The sequence below is a fragment of the Grammomys surdaster genome, unplaced genomic scaffold, assembly GCF_004785775.1.
Source record: "Grammomys surdaster isolate TR1022 unplaced genomic scaffold, NIH_TR_1.0 145, whole genome shotgun sequence".
Classification (NCBI taxonomy): Eukaryota; Metazoa; Chordata; class Mammalia; order Rodentia; family Muridae; genus Grammomys; species Grammomys surdaster.
Genome location: NW_021604603.1, coordinates 959,226 through 979,161, shown reverse-complemented (window position 1 = coordinate 979,161; position 19,936 = coordinate 959,226). Strand labels below are relative to the sequence as shown.

Here is a 19,936-nt window from a genome sequence, read left to right as displayed (position 1 = left end):
CTTTTTAAAAAGGAAGATAGTTAACAGATAAGAATAAAAAATAAGCTGGGGATGCTGGCTCACACCTTTAATCCCAGCACTGCTGAGGCAGAAAGATCTGTATGAGATCCAGGCTAGCCAGGGCTATAGAGAGGGTTCCAGGATATCCAGGGGTGTACAGAGAGGGTTCCAGGACATCCAGAAATATGCAAAGAAACCCTGTCTTAAAAAACAATAAACAAACAAATGAACAAAAATACAAATCGATAAAATAGCTATGAAAGAAAATAATTTGAAAGATTATTGTCATAGGTAAATCTCAGAAAAATCAAAGAGGAAGAAAATAGGATACTTCAAGATCTTTGTTATCATTTTAATATTTCTCTACATGTGTTAATACTTTCAAGTGTTTCTAGGGAAGTTTCTTATGCCACAGAAAGGAGATAAAATTGAAAATTAGAGAGACTTGTGTTACTTGATACCCTTGTGCCTAAAGAAAGTAGCTAGTGTACTCCAAAATAAATGACATCCAGGACTATTAGTTTACTTTGTGGCCTTAGAAAACTCATTAGTATCTCACTGGATTTAACTGGAGATGAAATCCTAGCTTTGTTTATTTGCTCTTAAGCCCCTCCCCAAGGATACCCATCTTCTTCAATGACACTGTTAAGATGTTCGCTGGTTTAGCAGAGATGATCCAGTTTAGTCATTCCTGTTAACCAGGCTCTTACACTGGGGATAATTGGAATGGAAATGGATACATAATCCATGTATTTTGTTTAATATAATTTTGGAAGTAGATTGATAAAAGCTTTGATTGGTTTTCATTTTTCTGGAAAAGGCATAGCCCTGAAGCTTAGGTTTGCTTGTTGAAGGACATCACATTTCTGGTTATTGATTAATTTTTCATGACTATGAGATGTCTCCTATTATAAGAGCAGGCAACACTTATTCTGCCTTGATGGAACCAGGTGAGAAAAGTGTGACTGTGAATTGCAATGAGGGAAGGAAAACTTTAGTGCTACAAGAATGAAGCCCTTTGTTCACAAACTTTGGGGAGTAGGAAAGCATGGACTGCATACCCAATTGTTCAGTTTCAGAATACTTCTGCAGCTTCAGTGAAAGAGAATCAGAGAGTTGTGTGTAGTAGTGTTTTTTTCTTATTGGTCCAGGTAGTCTTATGGTCATCCCTAGAGGAAGATGGAGAACTTATAAATTGTAAACAAGACAGTTTCTGTCCTGAATATTCTGATCATCTCATGGAGGCACATGCTCTGAAAATTTGATGTAGATGAAACTCCAGGCCAGTAGGAAAAATTGTGTAAAACGAAGAGTCCTAGCACATATATACGTTCTTGCAAATATATGACTGTCTTGATACATTACAAGTTTTCATGCTAGGACACATACCAACAGTTTAAGGATATGTATAGCAAGTCTCTTATTAGAATCCCTATTCAGAATCCCTAAAATAAGTTGTGAGAATGAAAATTCTGAAGGTGTGTGATCATGTCACATAGGGTCTCATGCATAATTCAGCTGAGTTTAATATTTTCCATTGTAGAAGTAAAAACTGAACTGTTTGACATATAGTAGGCAAATTATACCCCCTTTGTGGGATGAAGATTGGTCATGGGAATATGAGGAAGGGTAGAAAAACAGAAGGACACCTCATATTTCATTTAATCAAATCAAAAGTTCAAATTGTAGATGTATGGTGTTTGTTTTGAATGCACATTATTAGTAACTTTGGGCTTGAGAAGCACTTAGAAAATTGCTCCAGCATCTGACCTTCACACACCTACCCACATTCTTTTATACCAACACTCATACACACATGAAATGAACATGTACACACATATCATGGCACATAGAAATAAATAAGTAAAATTCAAAATACATACACATATCTATGAACTTCCTTTCAGGTCTTTATCCTGCAAATGTATTTATATTTACATTCATTACAGCATTGAGAATAGACAATAACAATTGTAATAACCATCAAAATGGGAATAATTGGAAAAAACAAAAGCATAGCCATTTGAATGCTTATGTAGCCAGTAGAAAGAAGAAGCAGATTTATAATGTACTATTTGGAAAACTCTCCAAGATATACTGTACAATTAGACACACACACACACATACGCAAACACACATGGAGGGAAGAAATATAGATATTTGTATATTTCTATTCTAGATACATATGGTATTTCTAAGACATAAGAAAATAGTAACAGTTGTCTTCAGGATGCCAAGCTTTGAGACAGAGTAGTGATAGGACATATCCTTTTTATTGTTTACTCTTTTGCATTGTTTTTAAAGTATTTTCCTAGGTAAATGAATGCTATACCTTTTTTAGGACAAGACTAAGAGAAGCATAATTTCTACTACAGTCCGTAGTGATTATTTTGTTGTTCCTGCTCTATCTTTGAAATAGGATCTCTTTCTTTGCCCAAGTTGATGAGAACTCATTGTATAGCTCAGATTGGCCTTGGGCTTTTAGCAGTCCTTCTGCTCTGCCTTCTAAGTGCTAGGATTATAGGTGTGAGTTTTCATGTCTGGGTCACATAGTGATTCTTAGTGTAGATGTTATTGACATGTTGGATGTGTGGGATCATCCACATATTATAGGATGTTACATTTCTATCACTTTATACTAAATGCTGGTGCCACCTTTTCAGACATTGTGGCAAGCACAAAGTATCCTTGTAGATTTGTAAACATAGCAGGATTTATGTATGCTATGGTGATTCTATTCGAGTTTAATGTAATCTAACTTCTTTTCAGGGGAACCCTTCTGTTGTCCTGCTGGGTTCTTAACATGGGCATCTGTGGGCTTTTTTTTTTTTTTACATAGAAGAAGAATATCAGTATCTTCTATATCCTGATTTTTCCATCAGTTATGTAGTAAGTACACGGACCTGGACCAGTGACCGACCAAGGGTGTAGATTGCATGTTGATGGGAGGAGTACGGTGCTCAGGCAGTTGGTGACAGGGAGTAAAATTAGGATTTTGTTTCCCTTCCTTAAAGCCAGGGAAGATTGGTTGGTCAGTTTCTCTGTGGTGTGTTGCAGCCCTGCCCCCAACACTAACAAAAACCATCCTACTGCATTCTTCTCTGCCAACAGATATTTTTCCAAGCTGGAAGGAACAGGGGCTTCTAGAAATTGGCATCTGTCTCTTGCCTCTCTGTGGTGTTATTTCCTCCAAGTCCGGACTGTGTAACACTGAATTCACATTAGAAAGCTATCTCCTGAGACTCATGGAAAGAATCATTAAGACTTCAGTCTTCCAGGAGCCGTAAAGAGATGAGCTGAGATCTTCTCCTGTGAAAGCAGTGGTCTGTCCTGCCTGCTTGATGGTGGCCAAGAGCCCTTAGTGAAACAGGAGACAAGCTACTGAGAGCTTTGGCTTTTAGCATTGTCTTCCCAGGCTTTATAGATCTGACCCAGCCAAGGATAAAAATCGCCCAGATAGAAATTTTTCTCCCGAGTAGACATTTAGAAATAAGGGATCTTTCTTTATTTGGAGTACTTTGTTCTGCAGTGAGTGCACCTAACTGCCAGATGCCTTTTGTCATAATTTCTTTCTCCAGCCTCAGTGTACACACTGAAGCAGAGGAAAGTGCATATACCCTTTCCCAGTCTCTAAGATTTTCTTCACTTTTTCTTTTATTTCCTTTTTGTTTGTTTTCCTTTCTTAAAAAGTTTTAGCCGGGCAGTGGTGGCACATGCCTTTAATCCCAGCACTTGGGAGGCAGAGGCAGGCGGATTTCTGAGTTCGAGGCCAGCCTGGTCTACAGAGTGAGTTCCAGGACAGCCAGGGCTATACAGAGAAACCCTGTCTCGAAAAACAAAACAAAACAAAAAAGTCTTAAATGGGACTTTGCCTTTTCTTCCATCTTCCCATTTCCTTCCCTAAAACATTGTCTGAAAACATTTTGGGTAGCACTACTGCTGATCTCACTTACGTTTATTATGTGTGTGTGTTTGTGTTGTGTTTGTGTGTGTGTTGGGGAAGGGCAAGTGTATGTAGATCAAGGGACAACTTTTAAGGAATTGGTTCTTTCCTTCCTCCTAACAGGGATTGAACTCGGGTTTTCAAGCACCTTTATACACTTAACCATCTCACTGGCCCTATTCCTGCTGAGTTTAAAGTAACACTAAAGAATGTTTTTATTAATTACTTGAGAGTTCCATAAAGATATTTTGATCATATTTACTCTCAGTTCCTCCCCTCATCTCCTCCCAGATCCACCCCTACCTCTTTACCCTCTCACAGCTTCATGTCATCCTTTAAAAAACAAAACAATCCATCAGATTCAATTTGCACATCCATATATATATATACTTCAGGGTGTGAGGCCATGCACTAGAGCTTGGTTGGCCTATCAGCCACACCCTAAAGAAACCTGACTCCTCCTCCCCCAGAAGCCAGCAACAGTTCATAGCTCTTCAGGCAGGAAAGCTCCTGAACCCCTTCCTACTCCATGTTGACTGGCATGGCTATGTGGGCAACTACAGCTGCTGAGTTCACGTGTTAAAAGAACATTTATTGCTTTCTCTAGTTAAACAAGCAACATAATTGTCATAGACAATTTGAAAAATTGTCCATGCAAAATGAAGAAAATACTCATTAAGAAAAACAATGTCACCCTTTTCCTCAGCCATTATTTTTTTTCTTTGTCTTGGCTCACTTTTCACATCTTATTGTAGCTATGGGTTAGCAGATGATAGAGGTCCCTGAACCTCACCATTGCAAAGACACTGGAACGAAGCTGGCTCTGGTGGTTTTGCCCTGAAGCTTTACAGACTGAGAAATGTCCTGATATCTCCCTTTAGGAGAGTCATTCTTGGGAGAAAGGAACAGGGTGAGGGATGTTTGCTGGTGATCTCTATCGGACTCTTCTCCTTCTGTCAGGCTTACTGGATATCTGGGCATTTTTATTTTCTACCAGAATTCAGTCTCTGTCACCTTGACTAGCTTTTGTGTCCTGGTCTTTGTTGTTGTTATTGTTTCCTACATAGAAACATCTTTGTTGTGAAATGTTGACTGAATTACTAGTCTTTCAAATTAGTGTTGGGATCTAGAGAATATTTCTTGAGGAGTTTAGACTTAGGCTGTTGGCTAATTCCTGTCAGATACTGATGGTAGATACTGACTAGGGCAGAAAGATCTGATGTCACTTCAGTTCCAGACTCTGAATCTCCTTTGCAGGACAGCAAAAGAAATTAACTTAAGGTTTCTGGGGGAGATTTTCACTTTCACTTTTCATAAAAACCTTTCTGTAGGTTTCACTGGGTTGAGAGTTGAGAATCTTTGAGCCTTTCTGGTTGAGCCTTTCTTTCCCTCCCTCCCTCCCTCCCTCTTGACTAAATCTTACTCTGGTCTTCACTGGCTGAAACTTGGTATGTGGACCAGGTTTCTCTCTCTCTCTCTCTCTCTCTCTCTCTCTCTCTCTCTCTCGTGCTCTTTTTGTTTTTAATGACTGCAATGTGTTTCTGTAAAGCAGCTGAGGTTGTAGATGTCCTGGGGGCCAAGTTTCTAAGAGTCCCTTCCCAAGCTCTTTGGTTTCTTCTTTTTCCTGCTCAGCCCCTGTGTTTGCAGCAAACACAGTTGTTTGTTGCAACCTGATATTTTTGTCCTAGGTCCTAGATCAAAAACTACCTTACTTTCCTTTTCTTCCTTCCTACCTCCTCTTCTTCCTCCTCCTCCTCTTTCTCCTTTTCCTCCTCCTCTTCTTCCTTCTCCTCCTCTTCCTCCTCCCCTTCTTTTTCTTCCTTTTTTGAGACAGGGCTTTGCTATGTAGCCCTGGCTTGCTTGAAACTCATAGAGATCTGCCTGCTCCTGCTTCTGGAATGCTGGATTAAAGATATGCGCCAACACACCCTCTGTAAGAAGGGCTTTTATTCCTAACTCTTCTCCTGAAATGTCTATGGTTTTCAGGAGATGATAAGAAAAAAAGAAGAGGTTTTAAAAATCGTAGTGAATAACGTCCATTGTGAATTATAATTTCTCAAAGAATTTGATGTAAGGATTTTTTTTTACTCTTCCTGCCAGATGTCTCATTAAGAAGCATATATTTCTTAGCTTTGTAGGCAGCCATCTGGTTCTTCTCTTTGTGGCTTCTTTTTGTCCATCCATGGCTGAGGGATGGCAAATGGGTCTGAAAAGTTGTTCAGAGTGATTGTGGGATAGGTATAGGTTCCCATTATATCTCTTTAACCTGGGGCCAACACTGGGTTTCCAGGAAGTCCCTTCCAGGTGTATGAACTGGAAGCCCACTTCAGTTTTAGAATGGATGAGTGTCTGGCCCATTGTATTTGATCTTCACCTATGAGCACAGTAGTCAGTACTTAATAAAGATTTATTTCATTGAAGCAACTTGAATGGAATATGATTTGTGTGTAATTTTATATTCATATAAAGTCTGTTCCCATCTGAGCTACTTTTCAAATGATATACTGCTATTCTGAAAATTGTTATTTCCTAAATTTTCTTTTTCCTTTTTTCCCCACTTACTTCTGTTGTTCCAAATTTAGACATATTTAAACAGGACCAGGTGGGTGTAGAAATAACTGTTGAATTAATTGTTCAGTTAGAGGAAGGTGGGAGAAATGGCTGAAGACAGCAGATTTGGGAGTGGGGGGAGGTATCTAGGCTGTAGGTGCAGAAAATGGAAGTTTTGCTAATGGGACAAATACCAAAGTTACAGGCTGTCTCTTTGTTTTGGGGTGTTGGGGAGCCTGGGGATTAAACTTAGACCCTCATATATTAAGCAGGTACTATACCCTGATCCAAATCTCCACCTAACCCCCACCTCTACATTGGCTTAAATGTCAGTTTGCCTTAGAAAAAACTGTTTGTAGTAGCATAGTGAGTTCAGGCTTTGTAGCATCCTTAGAACTGTCTGTGAGCATGAAATACTTTATTCTTTGGGGTGGGTTGGGAGGGGGGGTCCCTGTGCCTCCTAGGCATATAATCATGTACCGTCCTTCTCCCACCATCTGCCCTTCAACACTTGGCATTTGATTTCCCATGTCCATTCCTGACACCCCCTACCCCCATAAAAGTGCAGCAAAAAAGCCATTAGCTTCCTGTTTGCCCTGCTTTTAATCATCTTCCAAGGGCAGCAGGGAGTGCAATCTTAGACCCTTCTATGTGGGTGTCAGACTGAGCATTTAACTTCTCCTTCTTTATGAAAGTGCACATTAGCCATTCAGAGACTTAATCTCCTAATGATTTGTGTGTGTTGGTAAAAAGGAAAAGCTATCATCCCTGACTGGTATACTCAGATGTTCCCTTTGGTACATTGATGGCAGGATTTCAAAAGAGAAGGGCCATTTAATTTAATTTTGCAGATGGCAGGAGGTGCTGCAGGAAAGCTTGGTCACAATATGCCCCCTCCTAGGAGGGTAGCTTCAGGAAATTCAGGTTGCTGGAGGGATTTGGATGTGAGAAATTTAACCCCACTCCCTAACCCCTCCTGGGCTTCTCTCCACTTCCTTTCATTATACACTATGGATCCGTATGGGGGACAGTAGGAAGGTGGAGTGCAGAAATTGCTAGGTTGAATGACTGGTATCTGTAATGATTGCTATTTGTAATGATGCTGTTCATGGACATATGGATTATAACCAGCTACAGATTAACTCATTTCCTCATTAATTATTTTATGGCTTCATCTTTCTTAAATTGCTCCCTAGAGGCCTGAATTTTTTTCCTTAGGCTGGAGACTGCACTTGGTGGTTAAAAGATTAAGCTACCCTTTCCTCAGGGCACAAGCACCTTTTAGAGATTAAGAGGGGTTTTCTCTGAACTTTTTATTTCTAGGGACTGCCTTCTCACAGAGAAGAGAGTCCATGATTCTGATTTGGAACACAGCACAGCTGGGTCTTTGCTGCTCAGTTCTGTGAAAGTTTTAGGATTGGCAATCCAAACTTCATTTGTGAACCAGTAGACAGACTTAGAATCTTGATGCTTTTTATTCTGGACTTTTGAATAAATTTCATGTTTCAAATCTTTTTTTTGTTTTGTTTTGTTTGTTTTTCAAGACAGGGTTTCTCTGTATAGCTCTGGCTGTCTTGGAACTCACTCTGTAGACCAGGCTGTCCTCGAACTCAGAAATCCACCTGTCTCTGCCTCCCAAGTGCTGGGATTAAAGGCGTGCGCCACCACTGCCCGGCATGTTTCAAATCTTGAAGCAGAATAAGGAGGAATTGGTTTTCTCTATGTTTTAAAGTCATGCTGTTCTGTAAGGAAGTCTGTTTTAAATAAGTGTCTTTTCGTCATTCTACATGATATAAGGCAAACTATCTTCATAAAATATCTGTTCCTCATGGAGAAATCAAGCTGATAGTCACTGGAAAGTTTCATCCTTACTGTCTAGCTTTCATAGTGCTAGAAGGTACTGTGTCGGCTACTGGAGGAACAAGGGATAGCCAGTCTTACCCAGCAGTGAGCACAGGGAACTACAACCGAATGTTATGGGAGTTACCCATACATGGTTGAATTCAAGGCCACCTGTTCAAGTAGCATACATATCTACCACCATTATTGGGGCCATGGGTGGTAGATGACTACAAGACAATGTTTTCTGGACACAACAGAACAGTTGCACATATGAATTCACAGCAGTTGAGACAGCATGTAAAAGGCCTCTAAAGACTCAAGCTAGATGATATTCCAGCTCAGAGAGGGGAAGTGGGCATGAAGTTTCATCCCTAGTTAAGGAGCAGCTGGCAATTGATAGCTGCTGGAAGAGGAAGAATCATTTTTCTTTAAGGATGCAACCTCTAGTAGGTAGACCACCCTCCAATAAAAGACAGACACACACAGACACTCTCTCTCTCTCTCTCTCTCTCTCTCTCTCTCTCTCTCTCTCTCTCTTCAAAGGGTATGAACAGAATAAACTGTTTTTGATGAGTTATAAAAAGCAGGGAGAGACACCAAATTGATTGATAGGGAAGAAGAAGGATCTAAGAGGAGTGGGCTGAATATGGTCAAAATGCATTATATAAAACTCCCAAAGAGTTGGACACAGCAGACAAATAGTTTAGAGATGCACTGTGAACATTTAAGTCTTTGAGATCTTGTGCTGATCTATGTTGCTTTTGCTCTTTCTGCCTTCTTTATGATGTATGCTAACCTCACCCTTTAGTCACTCCTTCTCCTTAGAAACAGAGAAGAGTCTGATACCATTCATTTATCTTGCTAGGTTTGTCATTCAATTTTAGTGATGAGCATGTGCATTTCAGTCACTTATCTGCTTCTGTGTTGAAGGCCCTGTTTCTTTATATAGCCATAAGCAAACAAGAGATAGTTACATCCTACATCATGTACTTATGTATTCTTCTGTTAACTAAACATCATCTATCATATATCAGATACCACTCTAGAGCCTTTAGTTTGATTATTAAGATGAATATTTCTTAGTTAGCATTCCAACAGAGTTTGAGGAAGGAGACAAACCCTACCTGATTAGAGTACAACTATATAGCACTAAGGAGATAGTATGTTGGATATCAGTGTTGGAGAGTGAGGTAAGATTTTATTTCAAAATCAGGATAGAGAATGTTTAGGTGAGTTTTGTAGCATAGGTCACATTTGTGCAGAGATTTGAAGGAGGTGTGAACACTTATGGGAAGAACATTCCAGGCAGAGGACAAACATCTTGTAGCAGATCCCTGAGGCTCAAGTATACTTGATATGTTTGAAGACTTAACAAGAAATCAACTGTAGCTGAAGCAGAATGATCTAGAGGAGATGAGGGGGCAGTACTATAAATTGTCACCAAGGGGTGAGGTGTGCATAAGAGTTTGTAGAGGACAGAGAAAGAAACGACTGAACATCTTATGCCATATTACAACACTGGCTTGATTTTGTAAGCCCCTCTGATTATCCCTGGTTTTACAGCTTTCCATCTCTACCATTTTCTCAACTCAGTAAGGACTCTCCTAAGAAACTGGATGGGGCAGAATGGGTGACTATAGGGAGAATACAGAGGACCCTACACCAGAGCCTTAACTGCCATCCTGTGCTATAAATTGGTAGGATCCTTCCCACCTTCCTTCCTGGCACATACAACAAGAAAACTACACAGCTTGCTTTAAACTCAACATTTCCCTTTGTTCTACTTCAAGGCTCCAAATGTTTATGATTTTGGCATATTTGGCATTACTTTAGTCAATTTTTAAAGGTGTTTACCACAGTTGACCCTCTTATCTCAGAGAACATCCTGAAATGCTTTTTTTTTTTTATACTACCTGCTTGATACTTCTAATTCTGGAAATGAACTTCCTAACATCAACTCATCAAATCAGCAGCATAAGTGAAAAGCGTGGAGAAACTCACACACAGAAAGAAATGGACAGGCTGTGTCCATCTTTTCTTTAACACTGTTAAACTTCATAATCAAGAATGGAGGATATGTTTGATCTTATTGGGAACAGCCATCCTTTCTGGTATAGTTGGACATTGGTCATATCTGGTCTAGTTAATCCTCACCTTTTTACCAAGTCTAGTAGTGTTTTGGTTTTCTGAGTATGAGTAGAGAATTTGTTGTTGTTGTTGTTTTCAGGTGGAAATTTTATCTTGGATCTAATTGTTTATTGGTTTATAGTTAGTATTTTGTTTGTTTTGAGATAGGGTCTTGATAAGTAGTCCTGGCCATCCTGGAACTCACTATGTAGACCAGACTGGCCAAGAACTTGTAGCAAATCTCCTGCCTCTGCTTCTTTAGTGCTACAACTGCAGGTGTGAGCTACATATGTAACTATTTTTTTTTTGTTTTTAAGAGTTAGATGTTACCTTCCAAAGTGATTCTGAAACACTGTTCACAGCACTGTATATTGCTTATTTAACTAGAGCTTTTCTGCTTGTAGATTGTGACCCCTTTGCAGGGCAGGTTACAAAGTCAGTTTCTTTAAAAACTTAAATGAAGTTTTTTTTTTTAAGCACAGAAAGAATAAAAGAAAATTGTATATAGAAAATAAATATAACTATAAAAATCTAAGAATGATTGTACATATCACATATGTATGTGCTTTGTTCTGTATATGTGCATATTTGGTCAGGGTATAGCATGTACCACTCATTGTGGGGGTTGACCAAAAAAGAGTTCAAAATATTGCCTTAGCCTGTCAAAAAGTTACACTTGCTTATTATAAGACTAAGAAAGATAGAAATGAATGCCTTCCAAGGAATATTAGTTATTTTTCTGTCTGCTATCAAAGTAGAAGAATTTACTTTGGCATACAGTTTCAAGGGATACAGTTTATCATGGTGGCAGGAAGCTCCATGACAGTGGGAGCATGAGACTAAGACTCTTCACCTCTTGCCATGTCAGTGACTGACATTCAGCTGACTTCCTCCTCATGCCCTTTGTTTTCAATCTGGGGTCCCAGCTCATGGGATGGGGGTACCCATACTCAGGCCACGTCTGTCCCCCTCAGTCCTCTCTGGAAGCATCCTCATAAAGATATACCCTAAAAGATATGGTGCACAATCCCTAGTTGTTTCTGAGGAAGTTGAGGAAATCAAAATTAACTATCACAGAAGGTAATATTTTGGTAAAATAAGAGTGAGTAGATCTTTAAATAATATTTTTATTTAAAAAAAGCTGGATTGGGTTTACTATTCTGTGAAAGTGAACATGATGGTTAATATTATCAACTTGACTGTCTTTAAATCACCTAGGAGACAATCTTGTACAAATACTTATGAGGTTCTCTAGATTGTTAGCTTCCAGGCATGCCTGTGAGGGATTATCGAGATTGGGTTAACTGCAGTAGGAAGACACGCCTACTATGAATAGCACAGTTCATGGGCTGTGGTCCTGGACTAAAGAAAAAAGAAAAATTGTACAGAGAGATCCTTCTTCCTTGCTTCCTGACTGTAACATGACCAGCTGCCTCATGCTAAGCCCTTTCTCCATTAACTTGCTTGTCAGATATTTAGTTTGAGCAACGAGAAAAGGAATTAAGATATTGGAAGATCTTGTGCCAGAACATCATGCTGTTCAGGTCATCAGGAACTAAACTTGTTTCTCTTTACACAAAGAATTGTGCAATTTCCAGTGGGAACTCCCCACTAGAGGTGGAGACGCAAGGAAAAGAAGAGTGGAGAAAGAGCCAGATACACAGAAATCTTTATTGTGCGTCTTTGCTAACTCAGCACCTGCACATGGCTAACTCTGAGGTTTTCTTGGAATCTTCCAAAGAGTCATTGTTGAAGATAGGGAAGGCATAACTTATTTTCATTAATTTCAGTTCAACATTTATACCAGTTTTGTGGTATTTTCCTTGGGGATGTGAAAATAAGACATGGTATTAGACTTGAGGTGCTCCTAGGCTAGCTGGGAAACAAATGTCAGTTGCCAGTTACCTTCCAGTGTGTTGAGTGTCATAATAGAATTGTTCAAGATGCCTCCGAGTGAGATCATAAAGTAGAGGAATTATGCTGTAAGGGTTTTTTTTTTTCCTGAAAAATGTGTTATTTAATAAAAAGAACTAGGGGCTGAGGGGATGGTGGCTCATTGGTTAAGAGTGCATGCTGCTTTTGAAAGCGAGGGACCTAGGTTCAGCTCTTAACACCAACACCCACATTGGGTGAATCATAATTGCCTATAACTCCAGGTGTACATATGGTTCGCATAAATGCATTTAGGCACTCACACATATACCTAAAATAAAACAAACAAATCTTAAGAGACTCAGAATAGAGATTTTCTTTATACAATCTGGGGAAGTCTATGCGCTCAAAAAGAAAATGACTTTCTTAGGCACTCAGTCTGTGTAGCCCAGTCACAGTGCTGACTGGTTGTGTCTTTACTCAAATTTATTCTGTTGTTTTGTTAAATATTAAAATCAGTTTTGGGCCCTTGTCACCACCAAGACCAAGATGGCTGGGAAAATCTCCACCTTCCTCAGGAATGCCTGGGTGAAGAAGCCAGTGCTGATAGTGTCCTTCTGTGTCTGGGGCCTTGCTATAATTATCCCCAGGGTTAGCCCCAATACCAAGTATGCTGGCATGATCAACCAGGCCACACCCTACAACTGCCCAGTGCCTGTGAGAGACGATGGGAACATGCCTGATGTGCCCAGTCACCCACAGGAGTCTCTGGACCCACCCCTGGAATGGCTTAAGAACCTGTGAATGGTCCTGCTGAGGGAAGAGGCCCCTTCCCTGTTGCCCTCCAATAAAAATGTGAAAACTACCCCCCCGCCCCCGAAATAAAATCAGTTTTGACATAATCCTTGCCCAGTCTGGAGACATATAAAATCATTTAAATTATTTTTCTTATAGTGCCCTTTAAAAATACAAGCATATTCAAGGAGGTTGAGGTCCTCCTCCCCCTCCCCCCGTGGAACCCATAGTACTCTGCTTTTATTTTCTTGATCTTTAATATCAGCAGTAACTTTTTAAGACATGTGAAATCATGACTAATTCTGCAGTAATAATATCAACAACATAAGTCACATACTTCATTCACAGACTTTAATTCCAGGCCTTCTAGTGTAAGGTTGATTGACTTCTGTCAGCTCCGTTAGCCTAAGCCTGACTTATGACTGTGTGAGTTGACTGAATCCAGACTTAAGCTTTTTGTATTTGGTTTTAATTTTATTTAGTTCAGTGTTTTTTATTCTTAGCTGACTTAGCTCTGAATTATGTTCTGGCTTCAAGTACATTCTAAATATGCCCATCTATGGATTTGAACAGGAGGATGTCTCCTCCCTTCCCCTTGAGGTGTGAAACAACCAGGAAAAGCATTTTCTTGTTTTTTTCTGGTGGCCGAGTTAAAGTCCTTTCTACTTCTGATGATGAGGCATGTGGTTGAGACATAGCTTTTGGTGTATAGTGGGTAGGCAGGGCAGAAACACTTAACCACAGATTCTCAGATGGGGAAAAAGAAACCTAGGCCTAACTGGCCTGACTCATGCAGTTTTCTTCAGTTGCTGTAATACCTAACTCACTGGACTGATCTATTTGTGGTCACTTCTCACTAACCTTTGATTCACTGTGCTCTTCGTGCTTTGGAAGGATTTTAGTTTCTATGGATGATGCAGGTTGAAGGAGTCATTAGAAGAAGACTGCACCCCTGACCTCTCCAAAACTGAAATGGTTCATGCTTTCTTGTGTTTGGGCTCTCCAGAGGGCGTGCTTACCATCTTTGAAAGTAGTTTGCTATGTGCGGTCTATAATGGTTTGCCATTGCTCTTAGGAGCAGTTCTATGCTTATTCAGTATCTGGTATTGTCCAGCACCATCACCTCTGCCTCTTCTATGAGTCTGTCTTTGTCCACCCTCTTACTTAAAGTTGGATGTTCTAATTAGTCTGAATTTCTTTTATTATTTCAGTTCCTCCAATGTATCTTTCTGTTGTTTTTCCTTTGGACCATTGAAATACTCTTCCCTTTGGCTTAGAAAACCTTTCCTGTACCCTTTCTGGGTAACCCCAATCCTTGAAGTCTGGTTTCTGGAAGCCACTTCCTGAGTCTTGGACCAAGTAGACTTGCTTCTTTTCCTAATAATGAGCTTACTATGTTGCAGTTCCTTCTTACAGTTTGCCGTCTCTAGAGGACAACATTCCTTTGGAAGTCAGGCCTAGGAAGCTGCTTAAAAATGAGAAAGACTTATACTGTGGCATTTCCCAATATTTAAAAATTTATAAACTCTTCTCAGAATAATATCATTCCATGGAATCCCTCAGGAATTTAAATAAGTATTATCATTTTTATAAACTACAACAAAGATATAATTTAGGCAAAATTTTCTTTTAAAGTATATTGGAATACATATTTTAATATATTTTAAAATTTAATAACTTTTGTTATGTAAACCTATCTAGCAAGTGATATACACTATTTAACTTTTGAAATAAAATATATGAGAAAAGATTTGATTTGTAAAAAATATTTTAAAAGATATGTTTGGTTTAGATCAAGTACACATTAATGTACTTAGAAATTTAATTATTTGTTCACTTGTTTTAAAAACTGTGAATGACACTATATTGCTGTGGGCTAGTTGGAGGGATGAGGACAGGATGTTTTCTTGATGATACTTGTGTGTCTGACTGACAAGGGCACTTTGAAGATTCTCATTGGCCTCTGTAATCTTGTGATTCTGGTTATTACATGCTTAGAGATATAAGCATAGTGAAAGTGATAACCTTTATTTTCTACTTAAAGACTATCACAGACCATCACATTTGTACATTTGCAGTATGGTCACATGCTGGATGCTGGCAACAGTCATGAAAGAGATTGTTATAGGATGCTGTGAGATTTAGGGAAAACCTTGCTAATTTTTGCTCTGACTAGGAGAGTGTTCATGGTGCTTGCCTAGCCCTGGGGCCACTGAAACTTTTGTTTCATAAAGTTTCCTCTTAAGAAGATTTCATTAATTATAAAAATCCCCTGAGGGTATATACATCGAGTCTTTTTGTATCTGTCATAAATAATGGAAAGAAAACATTTGTCAGAATAGAACAGAGCTGACTAGATAATGCATCTCTCTCCTCTGAATTCTTGTGGGGTTTCTTTTTAAAAATTTTAAAAGATTAATTTTCATTTTTTTTGTGTGTGTGTATCTGTGTGAGTATATGCTTTGTATGTATGTGTTTCTACAAAGGCCAGGAGGGAGTGTCAGACTTCCTGGAAATGGAGTTAATGGAGTTACAGAACATTGTAAGCCACCTTACTGTGGGTGCTAGGAACAGAACTCAAGTTCCCTGTGACCTGCTGGGCTCTATCTCCAGCCCTTTTTCCTTTTTAAAAGGAATAGCTATTGACTTTTGGGGGGTGTTTGTGAGCAATCATGACAAAAAAATCTTGGAAAAAAAAAGGAATAAATTGTCCCAAATCTCATAAAATCAAAACAATTCTTTGTTCACTAAATGCATATTCTTTGAAGACTTTTTATATGTTGGTCATTAAAGCATCAAGGTTTAACAGGGAACAAAACAAATTCTGTGTGTCATCATGGGGCTTATGTCTAGTGAGTGGAGAGCACATTCATACATACAGAAGTTAGAGTGGACGAAGTTAAAATGAATGTTAAGGTTGGAATTAGGGACCTCCCAGTGGAATGACTGTGAAGGCTGCTTTGAGAAGATGGCCTCTGAGCAGGTAACTGACTGAGGTGAAGGAGAGAGGCATGCAAAAGTTGGCAAGTGTGCTTCAAGCTAAAGGAAACAAATGTAAAAGCTTCCCATAGCTGAGATAGAGGTGGGTGTGCATGTCCTTTGACCTGAGAGGCCCCTGTGCTTGGGATCTGTAAGCATGAATTCCAGAGACTGGAGCAGTGGAGCAGTCAGGGTTTAGAAAGTTTTCACCTTTTCTTCTATGGGAAGCCAGTCAGAGGGTGATGAGTGGAGCTGCCGGGTGTAAAATAGACTGCAGAGTAACAGGGGTGGAGAATGAGGAGCAAGGTAGAACAGTGATTCGGAACAAAGTGTGTTACACATAGCATGTAAGCAGAGAATGATGAGTGGCTAGGCTAAGAAGAGGTTGGATTTAGGATGCAATTCGAAGGCAGTTTCAGTTGACAGAATATGAAAGAGAGATGTCTCAGCAGTAGCTGAAGGTTTTTGGTCTGGCAGGTAAAAGAAGTGCCATTATTGGGATAGGAACCAGGAGGGACAGTGGCCAGGCCTTGTGTCAGGAGTTACAGTTCGGGCTTAAGTTGTGGATTCCTTTTAAGAGAACTACGGAGAGATAGTAAGTTGGCTCTAGGAGGCTGGAGAGGTCTAGATCTAGATAGGAGAGTAAAGGTCACCAGGCACAGAAATGAAAACAGGAATTCCAGAAGCAGTTGTTTGGGATAATTCTTGCCAGTGAGGATTTCTGTGCCTTATTCAATAGAGGGAAGTAATGAGGGGAAAGCTATTAGTCACATTCTTTGAGGGAGAGTGTTTGTTGTTTTCTAGTTTACTAAAAGCAGCTTGGCGGTTTTTTAAAACATCAACTACTCAATGATAAGGACCAGCGTTGGCCCTGGCAGAATGTGGTATTGCACACAGATTGAATGTGGTTCCTGTCTTTCACAACGCTGTCCACGGCCCCACTTACTTGTGTTATTTCACTTCTATAGCTTTTTGTTTATTCTCCACTATCTTGCTAACTTTGAAAGAGAATTTTTGTCCATGTAATCTCAGAGTACTAGGAAATAATAATTGTTTAATAAAAATAAATAAATGTTTGTGATGACTGTAAGAAAGAACCTCGGCTTGAGAGCTTAGCTACTCAGGTTCCAGTTCTGAGTCTACAACTAAATAGTGTGCTATTCCCAGTACTCTTCTCTTCTCTGGACTTTGCTTCTCACTTTCTGTCCAGCAAGAATTTTTAAGAGCCCTGGAATTATTAATTTTGTAGAAAGGCAAGTGAGCAGAGTAAAGCGCATGACTTGGCTGGGCATCCTGGCTTTGTTTCCTGGGGATCAGTTTGGTGAGGAACTGATTACTGTTGGGATCAGAAGTCTCAGTAAGTAATGGGGGAGAGAACCTGATGAAAGCCTCAATTGTATTCTTATATAACACCTTCTGGAAGGTACTGTGAATCAATATTCTTGAGGTAGCTGAGGTGACATCATATGCTTGTGAAAGGACTAAAAGCAGGTGAGGTAGATTTTGTGGAAAAGACTGGCAGTCAGGCCAGGTTCTCAGTGGGAAACACGGGCTAATATTATGTTTCATGTTGGCAACAGAGCCTGTGGGAGTCTCAGCACCTGTCTCCAAGATGCCAGGGCACCAAGAAGGGAAGGATACACCTGTGGGACTTTTCTAAAGAATGTATCTCTTTTTTTCTAACCTGCCTTCCCACTCCCATTTTCCCTTAAATATGTGGTTTTTATGACTGAATTTTAGAAGGTTCTGGACTATGGAGATGAATTTTGGAAGGCCAAAGATATGAACTGAACTCTTTCAGGATTAAAGCATTAGGGAACGCAATCCCCATCTGAACCTTGATGAATTCACCAGGTTTTCTCTGAATTGAGGGCAGTTTCCAGAGGACTGGTTCATCTGTATTGGAAGGTGCTATCATTTAAAGGCTACCTGAGTGTCAGTGAACCAGAGCCTTGACTATTTTTGCTAAATGATCAGCATCGTCCAATGATACCCTTACTGAAACCCATCAGCATCTTTTCTGTAAGTAAGATGATAAATCTCCTTCTAACCCCCAAGACATGTGTAGTTAGTAGTGTCTCAACTGTAACCAGGCATGGACAAAGAAGCAAAAGCGCCCAGGGGAAACTCTGTTGGCCATATCTGCTGATCCTGAGTTTGGACCTAAAACATTACTTGCTGTGGTTCGATTGGACATCCATTGAAAATAGTAGAATAATGATGTTCAGTGGAGTTTAGTCATGGCCAAGCCTAACGTTCAGACATACTGCTTGCACAATCTGCTATAGCAATATCCAAGGCAGAACTAATTTCACCCTAAAAGTGGAGAAATAGAAACCAAGAATTCTTTTTTTTTTTTTTATAATATATTTTTTTTATTTTCTTTTTTTTTTTTGAACATGAAATGCTTTTTTATAGCATGTTTTACAAGGGGAGGGGGTAAGAGGGTCCAGGTGGTGGAAAAGTACAAAATCTTCTTGGCCTGTGCCTTGAAACATGTTATGGTCTATATGGTACACTGCCTTGAATTATGATCTACCTGCAGTTCTTCAGAAGATATGGTACACTGCTTGAGTTATGGTCTCCCTGCTATTCTTAAGAAGACATGGTACTCTGCTTTGAGTCTATCTGCAGTTGCTAAGCAGGATCTTGCAGCTGCCAAGCTTCAGAGGACATTATGCAGGTGGGGAAAGGTAGGGGGTAAGGGTAAGGGCGAGGGTCCTGGCTTCTGGCATCTCCCCCTTCTCTGTTTAGTTAGAGAAGGCATCTTATGTTCAATCCCAACTATGTGAGTTTTGAATTTGGATGTCTAATTATGGGGGGTCTTAGACAAGTTCACAACCCCAAAACACTGATGTGAGACAAGTCACATCGATGGTCGAAGGCTTTAGGCTGTCGACGATGGGCAACGTCAAGGGACTCTGATGTGGGTGAAAGGAGGGTGAGAGCCCTGTCTTAGGCCATGTAGGCTGCATCCACTCCCAGCACCACGCACTCCTTTTCGGCTGCATTGGGTGGGCCCCTGGGAAGTGGACCTACAATAATCCCGTCATTGGGCTAACTCACAGCCATCCTAGTCTCTTGTATATGTTCAAGTTACCAACCATTTGTCAGTTTGGGGTGTAATATTGTCATAAAGGAAGGCTCCCCAATGTTAGCAGCCATATCAAGGGTGGCCTTGGTTTAGGAAAAAGCCAATTTTTGTTGTGGTGATCAAGAGGCCAAGCTCTCTAGCGAGAGAAATGAGGGCAAAGCCAGGCATACCAGGTACCCTTCTGGAGGGCGTGGAAGTCTAGGGGTCGACCATAGGGGGAGGCAGGGGAGCTGACAGCTGTGTCAGTCTCCTGCGGAGTCACTTCTGGATCCTCTGCAATTTTCAGCTGATGGTAATGAACTTCAACTGCCTTCTTGATGGCAGCATCAACCTGGTTCCGTGGACGACAGGTCACGGGCGATGATCTCTGTCTTGCTCAATCTTGATGTCGTGCGCACATCCTCTCAATGAGGGTCCGTCCGGATGGGTCCTTGCCTCGAGCCCCACGTCTGGGTGCCACTTGACCCGACCGGCGGGTCCTGGTTATTCGTGGGGGCGAGGAGGACTGCAACCTGCTATTCTTCAGAAGATATGGTACACTGATTCTTCAGAAGATATGGTACACTGCCAAGAATTCTTTATGGTGTCTATTTGGGACCATTTTCCTGTTAGTTAATAGAAAGGAACTCAACCTCAAAAGAATACACTGAACCAGCTGGTGGAGTTAAATTCAAGTGTGTGAGTGTGTGTGTGTGTGTGTGTGTGTGTGTGTGAGAGAGAGAGAGAGAGAGAGA

The 19,936-nt window shown here is 40.2% G+C and overlaps 1 protein-coding gene and 1 pseudogene across 4 annotated transcripts in view; both read left to right on the top strand.

The window, feature by feature from the left end:
- The window catches only part of Srgap2 (SLIT-ROBO Rho GTPase activating protein 2), a 225,118-nt gene that overhangs the window by 66,362 nt on the left and 138,820 nt on the right, over positions 1-19,936 (top strand). The gene's annotated exons all lie outside the window — the stretch shown is intronic.
- LOC114618817 lies at positions 12,884-13,138 on the top strand (annotated as a pseudogene).